General features: G+C 44.1%; 1 protein-coding gene across 1 annotated transcript in view; it reads right to left on the bottom strand.

The window, feature by feature from the left end:
• Positions 1-12704, bottom strand: part of PCGF3 (polycomb group ring finger 3) — a 141903-nt gene extending 129199 nt beyond the window's left edge. The window contains exon 1 of the mRNA XM_073651805.1: positions 12355-12704. The gene's annotated coding sequence lies outside the window, so the exon portion shown is untranslated. The remainder of the gene's footprint in view (positions 1-12354) is intronic.
• Positions 12705-19905: the final 7201 nt, after the last annotated feature.

Genomic DNA, 19905 nt, shown 5'->3' with positions numbered 1-19905 from the left:
GTCTACCAGGAAATTTTAGAGCACTTCATGCTTCCCGCTGCCGACAAGCTTTTTGGAGATGGAAATGTCATTCTCCAGCAGGACTTGGCACCTGTCCACACTGCCAAAAGTACCAATACCTGGTTTACAAACAACAGTATCACTGTGCTTGATTGGCCAGCAAACTCGCCTGGCCTTAACCCCATAGGGTATTGTCAAGAAGAAGATGAGAGACACCAGACCCAACAATGCAGACGAGCTGAAGGCTGCTATCAAAGCAACCTGGGCTTCCATAACACCTCAGCAGTGCCACAGGCTGATCGCCTCCATGCCACGCCGCATTGATGCAGTAATTGATGCAAAAGGAGCCCCGACCAAGTATGGAGTGCATTTACTGAACATACATTTCAGTAGGCCAACATTTCGGATTTTAAAAACATTTTTCAAGCTGTTGTTATAAAGTATTCTAATTTACTGAGATAATGACTTTTGTGTTTTCATTGGCTGTAAGCCATAATCATCAACATTAACAGAAATAAACACTTGAAATAGATCACTCTGTTTGTAATGACTCTATATAATATTGGAGTTTCACTTTTTGTATTGAAGAACTGAAATAAGTTAACTTTTTGAGGATATTCTAATTTAGTGAGATGCACCTGTACGCGTCAATTTACTTATCTTTCCCCAGTTTGTCTCTACACAGTCTAACACTGATTAGATCAGGTGTCTCAAAAAAGAGGCCTGCGGGCCACAGGCGGCCCACGGGCACTGTAGACCCTTTGACAATCGCCACCTGGTCCTGAGGGCTGCTGACGTTACCACTTTATTTAAGTTGAATGTGCAGCAGCTGACATCGGCGTGCCGGCTTATGGCATCACTGCCATATGCCAGCAGGCCTCTGATTGGCCAGCGGCTGGCATTGGTATTGCTGTGCAGAGAGCTTCTCTCTGCGCGACAATACATTTCAATTGAATGAACGTCCAAGAAGGGGCACCGCTCCCGGCACTTTAACCCCCTAAATGCTGCAATCGCAGCATTCAGCGAGCGAGCAGAGGGATAGAAGCCCCTCTGCTCTTGGATCGGAGAACACGGAACGTCATCGCGGGGTCCCGACCGTTGTCATGGTGACCTGATTTCGGGCACTAGCAAGGTAATTAGATCATGCGCAGTGCATGATCTAACTATCTTGTGTCTGCATGTAAGGCATAGCAGTGATACTGTACTGCTATGTTACCCCTTTGAAAATAAAAATATTTGAGGCTAAAAAAAAAAAAAAAAATTTTTGTGGGAAAAATGTGAAAATTTTATTTTCACGGCTCAATGTTATAAACTTCTTTGAAGCACCTAGGGGTTCAAGGTGCTCATGACACATCTAAATAAATTACTTGAGGGGTCTAGTTTCCAAAATGGAGTCACTTGTGGGGGGTTTCTACTGTTTAGGCGCATCAGGGGCTCCCCAAACACAGCATGGCGTTCGCTAATTATTCAAACAAATTTTACATTCAAAAAAGTCAAATGGCGCTCCTTCCCTTCCAAACCCTGCAGTGCGCCCCAACAGTGGTTTTCCTCCACATATGGGGTATCGGCGTGCTCAGGAGAAATTGCACAAGTGCTTTTTTAACTGTTACCCTTGCGAAAATAAAAAAAAAACTGGGTCTTGGGTCTAAGGCTATGTGCCCACGATGCAGAAATGAAGCAGAAAATTTCTGCAGCATTTCTGCATCTCCCTGGCAGAAAAAACGCATGCAGATTGTGCATGCGTTTTTCCTGCAGAATACATGCGGATTCACATGCGTTTCCGCATGCGGACTGACAAGCACTTTCCAGGCGATAGCATCACTTGGAAAGTGCTTGACAACTAGGTCACACTGTATAAATCCATGGAAACGGCATAGATTTATATAGTGTGACCGTAAAAATAAAAAGATAGAGCTATACTTACCCCCGATCCCCCACCGCGTGTGCTGTCGCGCTCGTCCTGGCTTCTTCCTGGTTTCTTCCTGGTTGCCGGGCTATCGCGAGACAGCCTGCGGTCACATGACCGCGATGTCATCTCAGGTCCTGGAAGGAGAAGCGCTGCCGGCAAGCAGAGAGAAGCCGCCGGACAGGTGAATATAAACTTTATTTTTTATTTTATTCTTTTTTTTACAGGTACAATGGTATCCAGGTCAGGATGAGAGTCTCCTCTCCTCCAGAACTGGGTACCATCCGCACATTGAATCGCATATTATCTGCGTGTACAAATGTACAGACACGGATTCTATGCGTCTCAATGCAAGTCAATGGCGGCGCTTCCGCAAAATTAATGAACATGCTGCGGATTTAGGAGCGCTGCAGAAACGCTGCGGAAAAATCCGCAGCATGTGCATTGACATTGCGTAATGCCATTGGGGACCATGGGGTGCGGATTACCATGCGTTTTTGATGCGTTTCCGCTGCGGAAATTCCGCAGCGGAAAAGCATGAAAAACGCATCGTGTGCACACAGCCTAAAGTAACATTTTTGTGAAAAAAAGTAAAATGTTCATTGCTTTCTTCTACATTCCAAAAACTCCTGTGAAGCACCTGAAGGGTTAATAAACTTCTTGAATGTGGTTTTGAGCACCTTGAGGGGTGCAGTTTTTAGAATGGTGTCACTTTTGGGTATTTTCTGTCATAAAGACCCCTCAAAGTCACTTCAAATGTGATGTGGTCCCTAAAAAAACCCTTATAACTTCTTAAACAAATTTTGGTTCCAAAATTGTGCTGATGTAAAGTAGACATGTGGGAAATGATATTTATTAACTATTTTGTGTGATTTTATTTTTTCTGATTTAAGGGCATGAAAATTCAAAGTTTGAAAATTGCAACATTTTTTATATTTTCGCCAAATCTCCAAATTTTTTTTTTTTTTTTTTTTTTTTTTTTTTTTTTTTTTAGAAATAAACGCCAGCCATATCAAATAAATTTTACCACTATCATAAAGTACAAGATGTCATGAAAAAAAAAAATCTCAGAATCAGGGGAATCCGTTGAAGCGTTCCAGAGTTCTCACCTCATAAAGTGACAATGGTCAGAATTGTAAAAATTGGCCTGGTCAGTAATGTGCAAACAACCTTTGGGGGTAAAGGGGTTAAAGTCTAGGGACCCGATTCAAAGTTTTAACCAAGTAATATGGCGTAAAGAGCCTTGAAAAGTAATAAAGCTTTAAAAAGTAATCATTTTGGGTCAACTCAAGGCTGCGGTAAAATTTTGTGACTTTTGGCATTCTTGAGCCATCTTTTGCCCAGCTCCCACAAAGTGAGCGAATCCTAGTTGGGATAAGAGTGATGGTTGTCCAGCAGGGATTATAGTAGGATTTGTGGAGAGATCTACAAGGAGGTGCACGCCACTCGTCCAACACTCCTTACGCCTCTTCATGAATCAGGAGCTTCTGACTCCAGCACATTTCATCGAGACTGGCGTGAACAACACCGGTCTTGATTAATCAAGCGCAAGGAATCAGACAAACGTCCGGTTTTGTTTTTGTTTTACATACGATAAAAACGTACCAATGACTTTGATCCAACCTTGATCAGTGTCAATAGTTTTTCTCGTACGCAAAAAAAAAATTGTCCACCTTCTCTTTTCTGACAGTCCGTGAAAATCAGACCACACTCAGATGTCATCCAAGTAAGTTCCTATTTTTTCACGGGCAATTGCCCAATAAACTATCTATGGTTTTGACATGAAAAACGGACATCTGAATAAGGTCATATAAAGACAGTAGAGAAGAGCGATGATTCCCAAGCAATCAGTCACTTGTAGATCACCGCTGTTTCCTGTGGACAGGTACCACAGGTCGATCATGAGAAAACCCCTCTGACATTCATTTTGTATCAATAGTACATTTAAACAGCGCTTCGTCCTTAAAAACTAATAATATTAGCAAATAGCAATTAGAAATGTAGTATAGTACTTTTGATTCGCTATGCCACTTACCTCATGTGCAGGCAATACACGACATTAGGTATCCATGGTTACGACCACTAGCAGCTAGCTAACTAACTGTCACTTTATCAGTGGATGTAACCATGGATACCTAAGGTCCTGCAATGCCTGCACATGAGGAAAGACATGTCAAATCAAAAATACTATACTACATTTCTAATGGAAGGTATTTTCTAATAATAATAATAATAAATAATAATAAGGCTGTGTGCTCACGATGCGTTTTTTAAGCATTTCCACAGCGGCAAAAACGCATGGTAGAAGGCCTGCCATGTTCCCCAATGATAATCCGCATGTGCTGTGCACATGCTGCGGAAATTTCCGCTGCGGATTATCATTGCGGAAAAAGACGCAGCACTACCAATTATTTTGTGGAAGTGCTGCGTTTTCGCATTTTTGCATTGGAACACATGGATTATGCATCACTGTATATGTAGATGCGCATTCCAATGTGTGGATGGTACCCGGGTGTGGAGGAGAGCAGACTCTCCTCCGGACCCGGGCAGCATAGAACCTGTAAAAAAAAGAATAAAATAAAAAATAAATTTTATATTTACTTTCTGATGGCCTGCGCTGCGCTCGTCCTCCCATGCCGGCAGATCGCGATGGACTGAAAGACCTGCGCTGACGTCATAGTCATGTGACGGGTCACGCGATGCTGACGTCGGCAGGTCCTTCAGTGTAGTGTACCGCGATCTGCCGGCAGCCAGGACGGAGCGAAGCAAGACTGCGGGGGCCATCGGAGGGTAAGTATAGATTTATTTTTTTATTTTTAAACATTCTTTCGGTCACAGTATATAAATCTATGCTGTTTGCATGGATTTATATAGTGTGACCAAGTTGACAAGCACTTTCCAAGTGAAGCTAAAATCGTTTGGAAAAGCGCTTGACAACCCGCATGCGGAAATGCATGTGAAGAACGCTTCACTTCCGCATGTCCCTGGCAGGAAAACGCATGTACAATCCGCATGTACAATCCACATGCGTTTTTTCTGCCAGGGAGATGCAGAAATGCTCAGGAAAAAATCCGGAGCGTATCAGCATCGTGGGCACATAGCATAATAATAATATTATTATTACTACACCTAAAACATATTGGGATAGGATCTTGGAGATGGGAATACCCCTTTAAAATGTATATAACGCCAGAAAATAATTCAAGAGATTCCATCTATTTTAAAAAGGTACTTTCTAAATAACCTTGTAAGAAAATAAAAAAATTCCTTCTATGAACATTTGCTCGCCACAAAAAGAGCCACAATGAGGAGTGAGATTCATGAAAAATAGTGGAAATTTAAGAATGGAGACGAGGCCCAATAAATGTACTTTGCCTAATACTTCTATATGGCTGTATTTCAGTTACACATTGCACAGCTTTACGATACAGCACCCCTAGACTGATATGGGTCTACACAGCACCTCTGTGATTTTACACCAAGGTTAAAGAAAGTTTATCTTCTTCATTAATTCTGGTTTCTTCCCACTCCAGTTGACTGACGGGTCTCACTGTCAATCAAATGGATCAGGGCTGGGAGAAGACGACCTAGTCAGCGGAGACACACAATCCCTGTCTGACTCTTCAAAGTATAGTTCTTCTGAAATGCCAGCGTTTCAGAGTAAAACATACCTGGCTGTGCCGATTCATGCTGCCTGTTTTATGAGCAGCATGAATCTGATGACAGGTTCCCTTTAAGGTCTTATTCAGATGTCTGCACCTGAAATGCACCCTCCAGTTTTTCTATGCTCAGTTGCACATCCCCATGTTACACCGGAACATGTGCTGCTGACAATGCATGATATTTAGGCAGCATAAATTATGCGATTGCACGAGGCAGGGATAGGGAACTAGACTTTGTAGGATTGCTTGTTTGGACAATTACTGACTGGCCCATAGTAAGGATTAGTTAACATTTATATCTAACGCCTTTCTGATAACGAAGCACAATCTATATCCCATTGGTATTCTTCATCTTTCTAAGGCTACATTCACAAATCCGTTTTTGCTATCCACGTGCATCGGTTTTTAACATGGACGAAACAATGACCCATAGAATTTAATTGAACAATTCCCATATCTATTTTATTATGTAACAGTGTTTCAGTTTAATCCAACTCCGCGCATGCTCTACTATCATCCAATTTTGCGGATCAGACGCAGCCATTAAAGTTTTTTGGGGATCTGTCAAAAATGGATGATAAACAGAAGACGTTTCTTTTCCATCTGTTTTTAAACTGATATATTATGAAATGTCAATGGAAAAAAAACTGTTCAGATTACAATCTTCAGTTTTTAAAAAAACAAATTAAAAAAGAACCAAGCAAAATGCACAGAGGAGAACTCATTTTTTCTGATAGATGTGTGAATGTAACCTAAAGTCAGCATTAATGCTCGTTAAAGTCAGGGCTGTGGAGTCGGTATAAAATGGACTGACTCCAACTCCTAAAATATATAATAAATTGGGTACAGTAGTTCAATGCAGTTTGTGGGGAATATTTTTCCATAAGAATTTGGGAAAGTTATGAAAAGTCCTATAAATGTCTGTCCTATTCCTGGTCTAAGGGTCTAGACTTTTAGCTGAGATGAATCTGTGCTACAGTAAATTTATCACTTAAACATGAGCCATGTATGAGGGAGTTGGAGTCGTGGACTCGGAGTCAGCGTCATGGAAATTGAGGAGTCGGAGTCGCAGGTTTGGCCTACCGACTCCACAGCCCTGGTTAAAGTGAAGCCGTCAATAGGTTCAGGCTGCCCAAACCATAGGCAGCATGAATCAGATTCTGACTTTGCAGACAGTTATATTCTACTCGGGAACAATGTGGCGTTTCGGGAAATAAAACAGTTTGAGAAGCCAGCTAGGGGTTAAAAGGGAGAGGCCTGACTAGTCCGACACAGGCCCCGGTCGGCTCTCCATATGTAACACACATCAGAAACCTGCCAATCAATTGGAGCAGGGCGGCAAGAAGCCCAACGGGGACTGCACCTGACTTGTCAGGTCTCCCCTTATGCTCCCCGGCCAGCTTTTATTAGGTTCTCTCTAAAACAAAGTTTCGGAGAAAATATGCCTGGCTGCAAATCGCAAAGTCAGGATCGGATTCATGCTGTCTGTGTTTTGGGCACTGTGAATCTATTCCCTTTAATTATAAATTGGTATACATTTTTAAGCCGGTTTCACATATCCATGAAAAACAGACTGTTTTATCCCAATACCCAGCTTGACCATCTGGTCTCCTGGCCCGAGTTGACTGCCTCATCTAGGACTCAGAAATATACAAGTGCATCTCACTAAATTAGAATATCATCAAAAAGTTAATTTATTTCAGTTCTTCAATACAAAAAGTGAAACTCATATTATATAGAGTCATTACAAACAGTGATCTATTTCAAGTGTTTATTTCTGTTAATATTGATGATTATTTAAGTGGCTGTTTATTTTTTCAATGAATTCTAGATTGGAGAAGGTAGAGAAACTTTCTTCTCATCCAAGAAAAACGGATAAAATTGGGACCAAACTTGGATGACATGAATCTGATAAAACGACTGATGAAACAAAGACCTTTTTTCTCATAAGTGAAAAAAAACGGACTTGTAGATGAGCCCTAAGACTTTTTAACCAACTCTTCGCTTTGGGTTTAAAAACTGCATGTAAAACCAGTGCAGAGAGAACCGCCTCTTATCTGCCAGCAACTCCAACTCTTCATTTGATTAGCCAGTCTGGCTAATAAAAGGAAAGCAGGTAAGATGCAGCTCTTTCTCACGGCTCCACTCTATCGACCATAAATGACTGATGTGGCCGATGGACAGGGTCGGGTGAATCGTTTTGTGCCAACGCTATGATTAAAGGCTTCTGCAAACGAATGTAAGAGGAATCATCCAAATTTCATCCAGAAAACTCGGATGATGGGGTCTATTTTTTACATCTGTGTGAAGCGCGATACTTTTCCATACATCTAAACTAAAAAAATGGACATGATTCAAGAGGTTTTCCTACAATTTATAATTCGCCCATCAATTTAAACCTTGTTAAGAAGTATTTTTGTAAATCCCTTATGTTGCCACACGTGACTGTGAGCAGCACTATCTCTGCTCGCTCAGTCCGTGACCCCTGGCTGCAGCCGCCGCTGACGTCACGGCAACTTCCGGATTCACACAGTCGAACGCACCCTCTCTCTTCCCCTCCGATTGGGTTGTGGGTGGTGTTTCACCCCACGTCACAGCCCAGTATCCAGCGCGCGCTTGCGACCAATGAAAGAAGAGGAGAGAACGAAAGTGCGCGCTGGATACTCAGCTGTGACGTGGGGTGAAACACCACCCACAACCCAATCGGGAGGAAAGGGGGGATACGCCTGGGTGAATCCAGTAGTTGATGTCAGCCGCGGCTGCAGCAGGGGGGTCACGTGGTGCAGACTGAGCAAGCAGCGATAGCGCCGCTCACAGGCACATATGGCAACAAGAGGTATTACTTCTTAAGGGTATGTGCACACATGTGTTTTTTTCTGCACCAAAATCTGCTGATAATTTTTCTCTGGCAGGAGATTAGCGGCGTCAAAAAGACAGGTTTAGCTGCGTTTTTTGTTGCGTTTTTTTCACAGTCCTTCTGTCTCTATTTAGTAATGCACATAAAGTTCTGTGAAAAAAAAGACTCCCATTCTATTTTGCGATCAAAAACGCTGCAAATATGCAGCAAAATACGCAGGTGCGTTTTTTGCTGCATATTTGTAGCGTTTTTTTTTTCATCCCCCCATTACTTCCTATGGGTGAAGAAATGCTGAAAAACCGCTGAAAGAAGTGACATGTAATTTCTTTCAGCGTTTTTCTAATCACTGAAAATACGCAGCAAGAAATAAGCAACATGTAGGAACAGTGAATTCTATTTCTCATAGACTTTGCTGGTACTGCTAGACGCAGCTGAAAATGTACATAAAAATCTGCTGCAAAATACGCAGCAAAACACAACATGTGTGCACATACCCTTACAAGGTTTAAATCGATGGGCGAGTTACATATTTTAGTGAACCACCTCTTCAAATACAGTTTCCTAGGTTTCTTAATAGAAATATACGGTATCTGTATAAAAAAAAAAAAAAATAGAAAAACGGATGCAACTCTGATGTTCTGTTTGGGACTTTTTTTTTTTTTTTTTTTTTTTTAACAGTAATGCATTTTGTGACTCTTCTTCCTCCTGGACAGTTAGGATGAACGATTTTTCTCTCGGCCCACAAGCCCTATTGCATTACACGGGTATGTGTGCTGTCCGGTCAAAAATCAGATAGCATGCGTCTCATTAACCCCAAGTATTGAGCCTGACATACCAATAAGGCTCAGTGCTGCCTTGATTATACAACATGATGGTCCCTATACAAATCCAATACAGTATGGTAGTGACATACCTATTGCATTAATAAAGAGTACTAAGGATAATTTCTATATTGGTTTTCATGACATATTTGAAACAATGACAAACACTGTTGCAAAAAGATTGTACAATAGCCTCACTAAACAACTGATTCTGTTTGTCCAGCAACCACCTGGAGATGAAGAATAACTCTGCTTCAGTAACAATACTTACAGTTACAATCTCCATGCCAATCTCGAGACAGTATGAGCGTTAACACAGCATCAGACTCAATACGACCATTATATTATTCAGAAACAGATGAGTGGTGGGTGCAGATCACTCATTATTCAGCAAATCTAAATCAAATGAAAAGATGGTTCCTCCAACTAGAAACTGACCAGCAATGTAACAGACCATTCTCCTGATACTTTAGGATTTCCAAGTACACCCTGTAGCAGTGCTAGGAAGGCTGTGCCAGGATCCGACTGGGCAGAAAAGTAACAGGTGGTCGGTCACAGGTATGACTTAAAGCTGGGCCCTACACACACCTGAAAATACAGGTTTTTCAAATAATTGCAATCAACCATCTGACTCAGACAACTCCAAGAAGGTCACAAGTTTGCTGTCAAAAGTTCATGAGCTGAGTCCTCCTCCCTTTATAAGTCATAATTGCAGGGATCTGATGCTAGGATAGAATATCTTTGTGCAGAGTTAGTAAGATAGAAAAGATAAAAAGTGAGAGTGTTCAGTAGTTGCTTCATTTGATGGCTCACTGAAGAGATGATGACAAATGGCAAGCTTTCGAGACTACCCACATCGCTTTATCAGGTGTGTACGGTGCTGCCGGGATGGACTTCCTACTGGAGAACTTGACTAACACCTGTGCCTTTAGCAATCATGCTCTCGAATATAAAGTGTCCCGTGACCAACAAGTCAACTACATAAACACAGTATAAGTGCAAAGACCCTATAAAAACTGCACCATAGATCATACAAGGCTTTTCGGAGGTGCAAAAAGCCAACAAGTTTTTCAAGAGGAATCCACTTCAGAAAATGCTCCTTAGTCTATGTGCACACACTATCTTTTTCAGACGGAAACCACCTAAAAAACCTATCAAAAAAAGCCTTCAAAAGAACAAACATAAGCATTTCTATATAAAAACAACTTGCTGTGCTTGTGTACATGCTTTTGAACATCTTTTAACCACTTTCCTAAAAATGCCGAATAGCGACCTGACCATTCTTCTGGCATTTTCCACTTGAAAGACACTCTGTACTTTACCATACAAGTCAATGGGAAAGCTTAAAGATGCGCGGGAGACAGCTAGACCTTTTCAAAAAACGCTAGCGGTTTCTTCATTATTCAATGTAGTCATCAAAACAACCGGAAAACAAGAGTAAAAAAGAGACTTCCCAAGAAACCATTGTATCACCCTCCAAAAAAAACCATCAGCAGCCAAAACTGTCAAAAAACAACTAAAAAGAAACGTTAGTTTCCTAAAGTGTCTTCTGCTTGAAAAACTTGTCGTGTTTGCCCGAGTTTAAAGACGTGCACATAGCTTTATTTTGGGTTGTGTGGATTTTCCAGTTAAATGAATATAGTATTTTAAGCGTTTCTTGAGGTGTAGATTTTGGAGCTGCTACACTTCAAAACACCCCTCACAAAACTCTATGTGAAGCTAGCCTTAGTAACCTAGACCCTTGCAAGAATGACAAGTGGGAAAAGGAGATCATGTTCAGGGCACCTGAATCTTAAAGGAGATGTCCACTGGGGCTCACATCGAGAGGTTAGAGCCACTGATGACCTTGCCATAGTACATACTGGCCAGGACGGTGTGCATGGTCAGCAGGTATGGAGCACCTGTTGCACATGTGTCTTGGCAGGTCAGCACAGAACCGTCATCAGCACCACTCATCTACCATTGCAGAAGCGATTGTAAAGCTTTTAATGGAGTAAACCTTCAGTAACAACCATGGGAAAATGAAAACAGAAAATAATATAAATAAAATGATAAAAGGGAAGTTAAAGGCACATTTACAAACCAAGAGAAAATGAGAGAAGCTAGAAGCAGAAATAGTGACATGACAAGTAGAAAAAGTACCATCAGGGATGGGGAAGGGTTTTCATGGTGAACATAAAGTATGAATAGCCTGCAAGAACTTCGGAGACAAGATATTGGAAAATCAACAGAAATAAAACACTGGACATAAATGGTGGGCTTGTGATCCTAAACAGTATGGTGGATGGACACTGCCAATGTGGATGGCAATAACTCCAATAATGGAAATGTAACTGGCCATAAATGATAAACTTGTATCGGGGTTCAATACTTTGATTAAATATTAGAGGAGACAGGCATAAGGGGTGACAAGTGGCTGGGCATCAGCAGGACAGGTCTAAGTAGGAGATGCCCCAACAAGGTCTACAGATGCCAGATGAAGACAATGTAGAACGTTTCATTGTGCTTGTTCAGTAAGGCAGAACTGGACTAAAGTAGTAAGGATGTGAAATGCGTCAGGAGCATGTAGGCTGGCAAAGCTGTGCCACCATGAGTAACCTAGGCAGCTTGAACAAGTTACATGGAAACCCAAGATGCAGACCAAATCTTTGGTATTGGTGGCTCAAAGGAGTGGAGCAAAAAAGTGACAGCAAGATGGCAGGGGTTAAAATGAAGTAGGGTAGTAACAGTGGGTTAAATGCTGGAGCCTAAAAGTGGGAAGTGGGGATGGCACCTAGACCATGATGAGAGCGGTGGGCAGGGGGCATGGAGAACTTATGGGAATGGCAGGTGGGTGAAGGGTAAAAGGGCAATTCAATGACTAGAGAATCCCCCCTGGAGGCCATGAGCCAGGGGGTCTCTGGAAAGGACAGAAAGTAGGAAGGGGAGGGGGGCAGTGGGATAAAGGACAGGATGGAGACATTGCAGGACTGAGGAGCCATGAGGGCTGCAGGCATGGCACACTTCTGCCTCCCACATGCAGGGGGCATGATGTGCCATATCATGGGGGAGTCCTGAGTCTTCCCTGCAGCTCCTCGCTCACTTTGCAGGGTGGAATCAGACACTGACCTGCTGCAATTCCCAGTGTGGAGCTGCTGGACTTGCTGTGTCTTGTGTCTCTGGAGAGGAAGCTGCCGCTGCTGCTCCTTGCTGGAGGGGCTTTCACCACCGGGCACAGCACAGACACAGGGCAATAGCAAAAGCCTGGCTGTGTGTGCAGCTGGCAAAGCCAAGGCGGGGGCAGAGATGGGGGTGCGGGGGCAGGGGGGCTCCCGTGCTCCCAATGACTCCCCCTTAGTTAAAATAAGAAGAGAGAAAAATGAGGAGGAAAAAAATTCCGGCTGGAGTTTAAAACAAAGAGGCGGAAATAGCCGAATCGTGCCGAGGAGAGCCGAATGTGTGAGCTGCGCCTGCGCCTGGCGGAGGGGGGAGGACAGCACGGAGGGGAGGAGGGGATGAGGGGATTGTCCTCCCCTAATGCAGGGAGAGGGAGGAGGAGAGGTGTGAGGAGCATGGAGAAGCCAGCACATGTCTGCTGCTCACTGCACACCTCAGCTCACCTCTGAGGTTACTCCCAGCCTGGTGATGGTGGTGGGCATCTTGTGTGGTGAAGTTGGCGTAGTCACACATTACTTGTTAGGAAACAGGTGGAGCAAGCAATGGCTTTATTCAGGGGAAGAAGTTACTCCAGGATATGGCAATGCCAGCTGTCTGTGGACCTTCTCATGAAACCATAAAGTTTCCAATACTATGGCTGACAGGCTCTACTAGAAGTGTAGTGAGGGCATGCTGCAGTGGCACCACTGCTAGGGTATGTGCCCACCATGTGCAAATGAAGCGGAAATTTCCGCTTCATTTCCGCATGTCCTTTTCCCGGAAAAACGCATGCGGAATTTGGCATGCGTTTTTCGAGCGTAATTCGCGCGTTTTGCACATGCGGAATTGCCTTGCGTTTTCTACTGCATTGAAGATGGCAATTCCGCATGCGTAAACACACAAAGAATTGACATGCTGCGGAATTTTCCGCACATCAAAAACGCTGCGGAAAATTCCGCAGCATGGGCATTACAATTGCGGAATTACATAGGGGACCATGGCAGAGGGCTTAACATGCGTATATCATGTGTTTACGCTGCGGAAATTTCCGCACCAAATACGCATGAATTACGCATCGTGGGCACATACCCTTACCACTTGGCACGCTCTGGAATGGATTTGGCACATTTTGTTAGAGGTTGGACACTTTATTCCTAAGGCTGGGTTAGGACAACTATATGCTCAAGCCTCAGTTTTTCATCCAGTAAAAAATAGAGGATTCTACATCTGTACTCCATCCGTGTGTCCGTCTTCTACGTCTGTACTCCATCCGTGTGTCCGTCTTCTACGTCTGTACTCCATCCGTGTGTCTGTCTTCTACGTCTGTACTCCATCCGTGTGTCCGTCTTCTACGTCTGTACTCCATCCGTGTGTCCGTCTTCTACGTCTGTACTCCATCCGTGTGTCCGTCTTCTACGTCTGTACGCCATCCGTGTGTCCGTTTTCTACGTCTGTACGCTATCCGTGTGACCGTTTTTATGCCCCTAAACCATCCGTGTGTCTCCATTTTACATCCTTGCACCATCTGCAGGTCCACTTTTTACGCCCTATAGCATCTATCTGTCCGTCTTTTACTTCTGTGTGCCATCCGTGAGTCCGTCTTTTACTTCTGTGTGCCATCCGTGTGTCCGTCTTTTACTTCTGTGTGCCATCCGTGTGTCCGTCTTTTACTTCTGTGTGCCATCCGTGTGTCCGTCTTTTACTTCTGTGTGCCATCCGTGTGTCCGTCTTTTACTTCTGTGTGCCATCCGTGTGTCCGTCTTTTACTTCTGTGTGCCATCCGTGTGTCCGTCTTTTACTTCTGTGTGCCATCCGTGTGTCCGTCTTTTACTTCTGTGTGCCATCCGTGTGTCCGTCTTTTACTTCTGTGTGCCATCCGTGTGTCCGTCTTCTACGTCTGTACGCCATCCGTGTGTCCGTCTTCTACGTCTGTACGCCATCCGTGTGTCCGTCTTCTACGTCTGTACGCCATCCGTGTGTCCGTCTTCTACGTCTGTACGCCATCCGTGTGTCCGTCTTCTACGTCTGTACGCCATCCGTGTGTCCGTCTTCTACGTCTGTACGCCATCCGTGTGTCCGTCTTCTACGTCTGTACGCCATCCGTGTGACTGTCTTCTCCGTCTGTACGCCATCCGTGTGTCCGTCTTCTACGTCATCCGTGTCCATTTTCTACGTCTGTACGGCATCCGTGTGACCGTTTTTATGCCCCTAAACCATCCGTGTGTCTCCATTTTACATCCTTGCACCATCTGCAGGTCCACTTTTTACGCCCTATAGCATCTATCTTTCCGTCTTTTACTTCTGTGTGCCATCCGTGAGTCCGTCTTCTACGTCTGTGTGCCATCCGTGAGTCCGTCTTCTACGTCTGTGTGCCATCCGTGTGTCCGTCTTCTACGTCTTTGTGCCATCCGTGTGTCCGTCTTTTATGTCCGTATAACTAACAAACAAAGCACACTGTAACGCTAAGTATGCGAACGTGAAATATATGAAATTTGAATAGCATTACTGCTCTAGAAAATAGAAATAAATTAGAAAACTTAGCGCATAAATTGGCCAATTCATGTGTACCTGGTAGCCACAGTAAGGCGTTTCTCAAAAAGTACCAATGTGAACACCTCTCTAAGTGACTATGTCTGCTTGTGTGTGGGATAATAAGATCTTGCTGCAATTAAAATCGCCTGTGGCATAGAGGCGAAGTTTTTTCTGTTTTTATGTCCATATACCATCAGTGTGTCAGTCTTCTACGTCTGTGTGCCATCCGTGTGTCCGTCTTCTACATCTGTATGCTATACGCGTGTCCGTCTTCTACGTCTGTGTGCCATCCGTGTGTCCGTCTTCTACATCTGTATTCTATCCGCGTGTCCGTCTTCTGCGTCTGTGTGCCATCCGTGTGTCCGTCTTCTGCGTCTGTGTGCCATCCGTGTGTCCGTCTTCTGCGTCTGTGTGCCATCCGTGTGTCCGTCTTCTGCGTCTGTGTGCCATCCGTGTGTCCGTCTTTTGCGTCTGTGTGCCATCCGTGTGTCCGTCTTCTGCGTCTGTGTGCCATCCGTGTGTCCGTCTTTTATGTCCGTATAACTAACAAACAAAGCAGCACACTGTAACGCTAAGTATGCGAACGTGAAATATATGAAATTTGAATAGCATTACTGCTCTAGAAAATAGAAATAAATTAGAAAACTTAGCGCATAAATTGGCCAATTCATGTGTACCTGGTAGCCACAGTAAGGCGTTTCTCAAAAATACCAGGACCCTACCAATGTGAACACCTCTCTAAGTGACTATGTCTGCTTGTGTGTGGGATAATAAGATCTTGCTGCAATTAAAATCGCCTGTGGCATAGAGGCGAAGTTTTTTCTGTTTTTATGTCCGTATACCATCAGTGTGTCCGTCTTCTACGTCTGTGTGCCATCCGTGTGTCCGTCTCCTGCATCTGTGTGCTATCCGTGTGTCCATCTTCTGCGTCTGTGTGCCATCCGTGTGTCCATCTTCTGCGTCTGTGTGCCATCCGTGTGTCCGTCTTCTGCGTCTGTGTGCCATCTGTGTGTCCGTCGTCTGTGTGCCATCCGTGTGTCCATCTTCTACGTCTGTACGCCATCCGTGTGTCCGTCTTCTGCGTCTGTACCCCATCCGTGTGTCCGTCTTCTGCGTCTGTACGCCATCCGTGTGTCCTTCTTTTACGTCTGTGTGCCATCCGTGTGTCCGTCTTCTACGTCTGTGTGCCATCCGTGTGTCCGTCTTCTACGTCTGTGTGCCATCCGTGTGTCCGTCTTCTACGTCTGTGTGCCATCCGTGTGTCCGTCTTCTACGTCTGTGTGCCATCCGTGTGTCCGTCTTCTACGTCTGTGTGTCCGTCTTTTATATCCGTATGCCATCCGTGTGTCCGTCTTTTATATCCATATGCCATCTGTATGTCCATTTTGCACATCCTTTTGGCATCTGTTTTTTATTGGACTAATTTAATAAATAAAGGATAAATACAGTTTCCTAGCATTTAAATGTAATGTATCTGTAAAAAACGCATGACATAAGGATGGTAACCTGAATGCGACCCGTTTTTTGTGCACCCATTGACTTATAATGGGCGAGTTTGATCTGAAATACAGATGTAGTAGTGCACGCTGTCATTTTTTACATGCAAATCATCGGTCTGTATTAAAAAAACATTCCTCATAACTACCACATTGACTGACTTGCATTAGTCAGTGTGCTGCCGCATGCTATCAGTTTTGCATTCGGACGGAACACAAATCAACTATACGAGCCCTAAAGCCCCCGTCACACTAAGCGAGATCGCTAGCGAGATCGCTGCTGAGTCACAAGTTTTGTGACGCAACAGCGACCTCAGCAGCGATCTCGTTACGTTTGACACTTAGCAGCGACCAGGCCCCTGCTGTGAGATCGCTGGTCGTGTCGGAATGGTCTGGACATTTCTTTGATCGTTGAGGTCCCGCTGGGTAGCATGCATCGGTGTGTTTGACACCTTACCAACGACCTTGTTAATGACCCAAACACAGAAACACATTGGCGTGCATCGTTACGGGTCGCCGCATCGTTGCTGCGTCGTTGGGAAGATCTGACTGTTTGACAGCTCACCAGCGACCACACAGCGACGCAGCAACGATCCCTGACAGGTCGTATCGTTGTCGGGATCGCTGTAGCGTCGCTTAGTGTGACGGGGCCTTAAGGGTACGTGCCCACGATCAGGATCAGTAGCGTTTTGGACGCAGCGAAACGCCGAAATCTACATTGCAACCACAGTTGATGGGATTTATAGAAAGTCCATATAAGAATGAAAATAGAGTACTCACCGGTCCTTAAAATGTGAACTTTTATTCCATTATTCTTAAAAATTGGATACAGGGGAGTATGTGGAACACAAGTCCAGCTGGACTCGTAGAAGCGCAGTCTGCGCAAAACGGCCGCCGTCCTGACATGTGTTCCACATACTCCCCCGTATCCAGTTTTTAACAATTTCACATTTCAAAGTGCTCTCTTTTTCTTCTTTTATGGACTTTATTCAGCTGCTTTATTTTTCCACGAGAATCACCTGGTACCTAATGGGCTAGGTGTCTCAGCTGATGCTTTTGTGTAATTGATTGTTGGCTGCCCCAGAGTACAAAGGTACCGGTTCTTTGCTTTACTTGATTGGTGCAACTTCAGGGATTTATAGAAATCCCATGCCCACTGTGCTTCTTTTTAACACTGCGTAAACTCACCTGCGGTGCGGGTTTACGAGCCGCAACATGTTAATTTCTGTAGTGGAGATGCTGGTCTCCGCTTTGTATTTTCCCCATACACTGTCATTAGATGCGGTAAATCCACATAGTTAATAAAATTCAGCGTTTTGGACGCAGCAAAAATACGCTCTGTCTTTCGCCTAATACATCATGCTCTGTTATCAGTTTATGTACAACGTTGGGAGTCGCAAAGTACAGTATGTCAGACCCACACCGATATTTTGACAAATCAGAGTTACTGAGGGTGAAGCGTAAAAGAAAAAAAATAAATTTGGAGTATCCTCCAAAGCATAAAAACCACTACTAAGCCAACCAATAGGATTCTGAAAACCATATGTGTCATAATTTAAAAATGTCAACCCATTTAAAGACTATGGCTCTATTCATAAAGGTGTTTTCTGACATTTTTCCTGCAGGCCCGGTCAGCTCCACCAAAATGGTTGAGACTGGGCATGGCTAATTCATTAAAAATGTCTGCCACTTTTGTGTTGTAAATTTAAACAGAAGTTTACTGCACTCTCTGACTGAAGTAAGGCCACGGTCACACATTCAGTATTTGGTCAGTATTTTCCATCAGTATTTGTAAACCAGAACCAGGAGTGGAACAATCAGAGGAAAAGATATAATAGAAACACGTCACCACTTCTGGATTTATCACCCACTCCTGGTTTTGGCTTACAAAGACTTAACACATATTAGCATAGTACAAAAATAAAACCAAATCTGTCACACAAAGTAGCTATCACATGTGTAGTCACAAGGCTCTAACAGGTCTCACTGTTGAATGAGCACATACAAAAATTAACAAAATGTCTAGTTATTAAGAGGTTGATTTCAACAATGTCATGTGCAGCTGCATGTTAATTAGCAAGAGCCATAATTTTGGATTATTGACAGCTGGTGCCAACATCATTGACATTTATCAGATATCTTCTGTTGTGGCTGTCTATGGAATAAAAAAAACAGAATTCTTTATCTGTCTTTTTGTAATGGCATCCATACCATATGTCAGGCAACAATCCATGTTCTGAAAGATTTCTTTACAAAAATGTTGTTTTACAATAAGCAAATGCCACAAGGAGAAAGTGGTTGCACATCACAAGGATTGCTGTGCTGTATTGCAACGTCGCATCTAATAAGGCAATGGGTTGTGTTGTGATCTACTGGGACACGATTGTTGTCACAGGTCAAACACAACTTTACTCCCATCGGTTTCAATATAAGGGTCACGTGTTTAGGCCTCAACCAGTTATTCAATTATATCCACTTTTTATCAACCCTTTGAGGCAGAACAAGTATAACGGACCTTCAGACTAAAGATACATGCCACATATGTTGCACATGCAAAGGTCACACCATGTAACTGCTACATACTGTAGTTTCATGTAAAGAAAGTAGATAGCAAAAGTGCTGCGACCACAATACTAAAATTGCAAGATGTCCTGTAGATTTGAATTTCTTGCAAACTGCCTTTCTTGGTTGCAGCTTGCTGGTTGCAATGTAACCCATTTCCTTTCAGTGTAGTGCTACATATAGTTGTTACGCACGTGGTTGTGGAACCACTGTGCAACGGTCCGGGAGAGCCTGGAGGGGCGTAACTAAGCGACCACCTGGTTCTTCACTAGAGCCCCTGACGGTGTGGTTAGACTTGAACCCAGGTGGACGCCAGGTGCTACTCCAGGGCAGGCCACGACAGCTGACCTCAAAGGGGCAGGGAAGCAGGACTGGCCAGGAACTGTATAGCAGGAGGAATGCCACTGGTAGACAGAGGCTGGATCAGGCATAAGCAGGATAGGTACAAGAACACAGGATGCACTTGGGTATAGGATCACTGGTGCAGGTTCAGACTGGAAAGGTTAGAATAGCAGTATAGGTTCAGACAAGGCAGATCAGGCTGTTAGGGTACTGGCATAGTACTGTTGGAAACCAGTGGCCGAAGGAGTACAAGCAGGAACAAAAAACGGTAGGAAAACTAATTGGAGATCCATAGATGAATAGAACAGTCTGGGTTCAAGAGCTGGAGACTAAAACTAGGCTAACAATTAGACTGTAGCATCGGCGTCTCTGCCTCCTGCCGGGCAGAGACGCCGTTCCCCTCACTGCCACGGTCCAGGTCCGGCGTCTTCCTGCTTCCCTGATGCTGTGGCGCGCAGCTTCCCGGGCACTGTGCTTAGGGCGAGCGCTCCCTCCCTCTTAAAGAGGCTGCGCGCGCCGTCCTAAAAAGTCCCCGCCAATGGCCGGAGGACTTCTCCTATATAAGGCACCTCCTCCAAAATGGAGGTGCCTG

Source organism: Phyllobates terribilis, unplaced genomic scaffold, assembly GCF_046119375.1.
Source record: "Phyllobates terribilis strain yellow unplaced genomic scaffold, ASM4611937v1 Scaffold_1__5_contigs__length_1240528914, whole genome shotgun sequence".
Taxonomy (NCBI): Eukaryota; Metazoa; Chordata; class Amphibia; order Anura; family Dendrobatidae; genus Phyllobates; species Phyllobates terribilis.
This window is presented reverse-complemented; position numbering and strand designations above follow the sequence as displayed.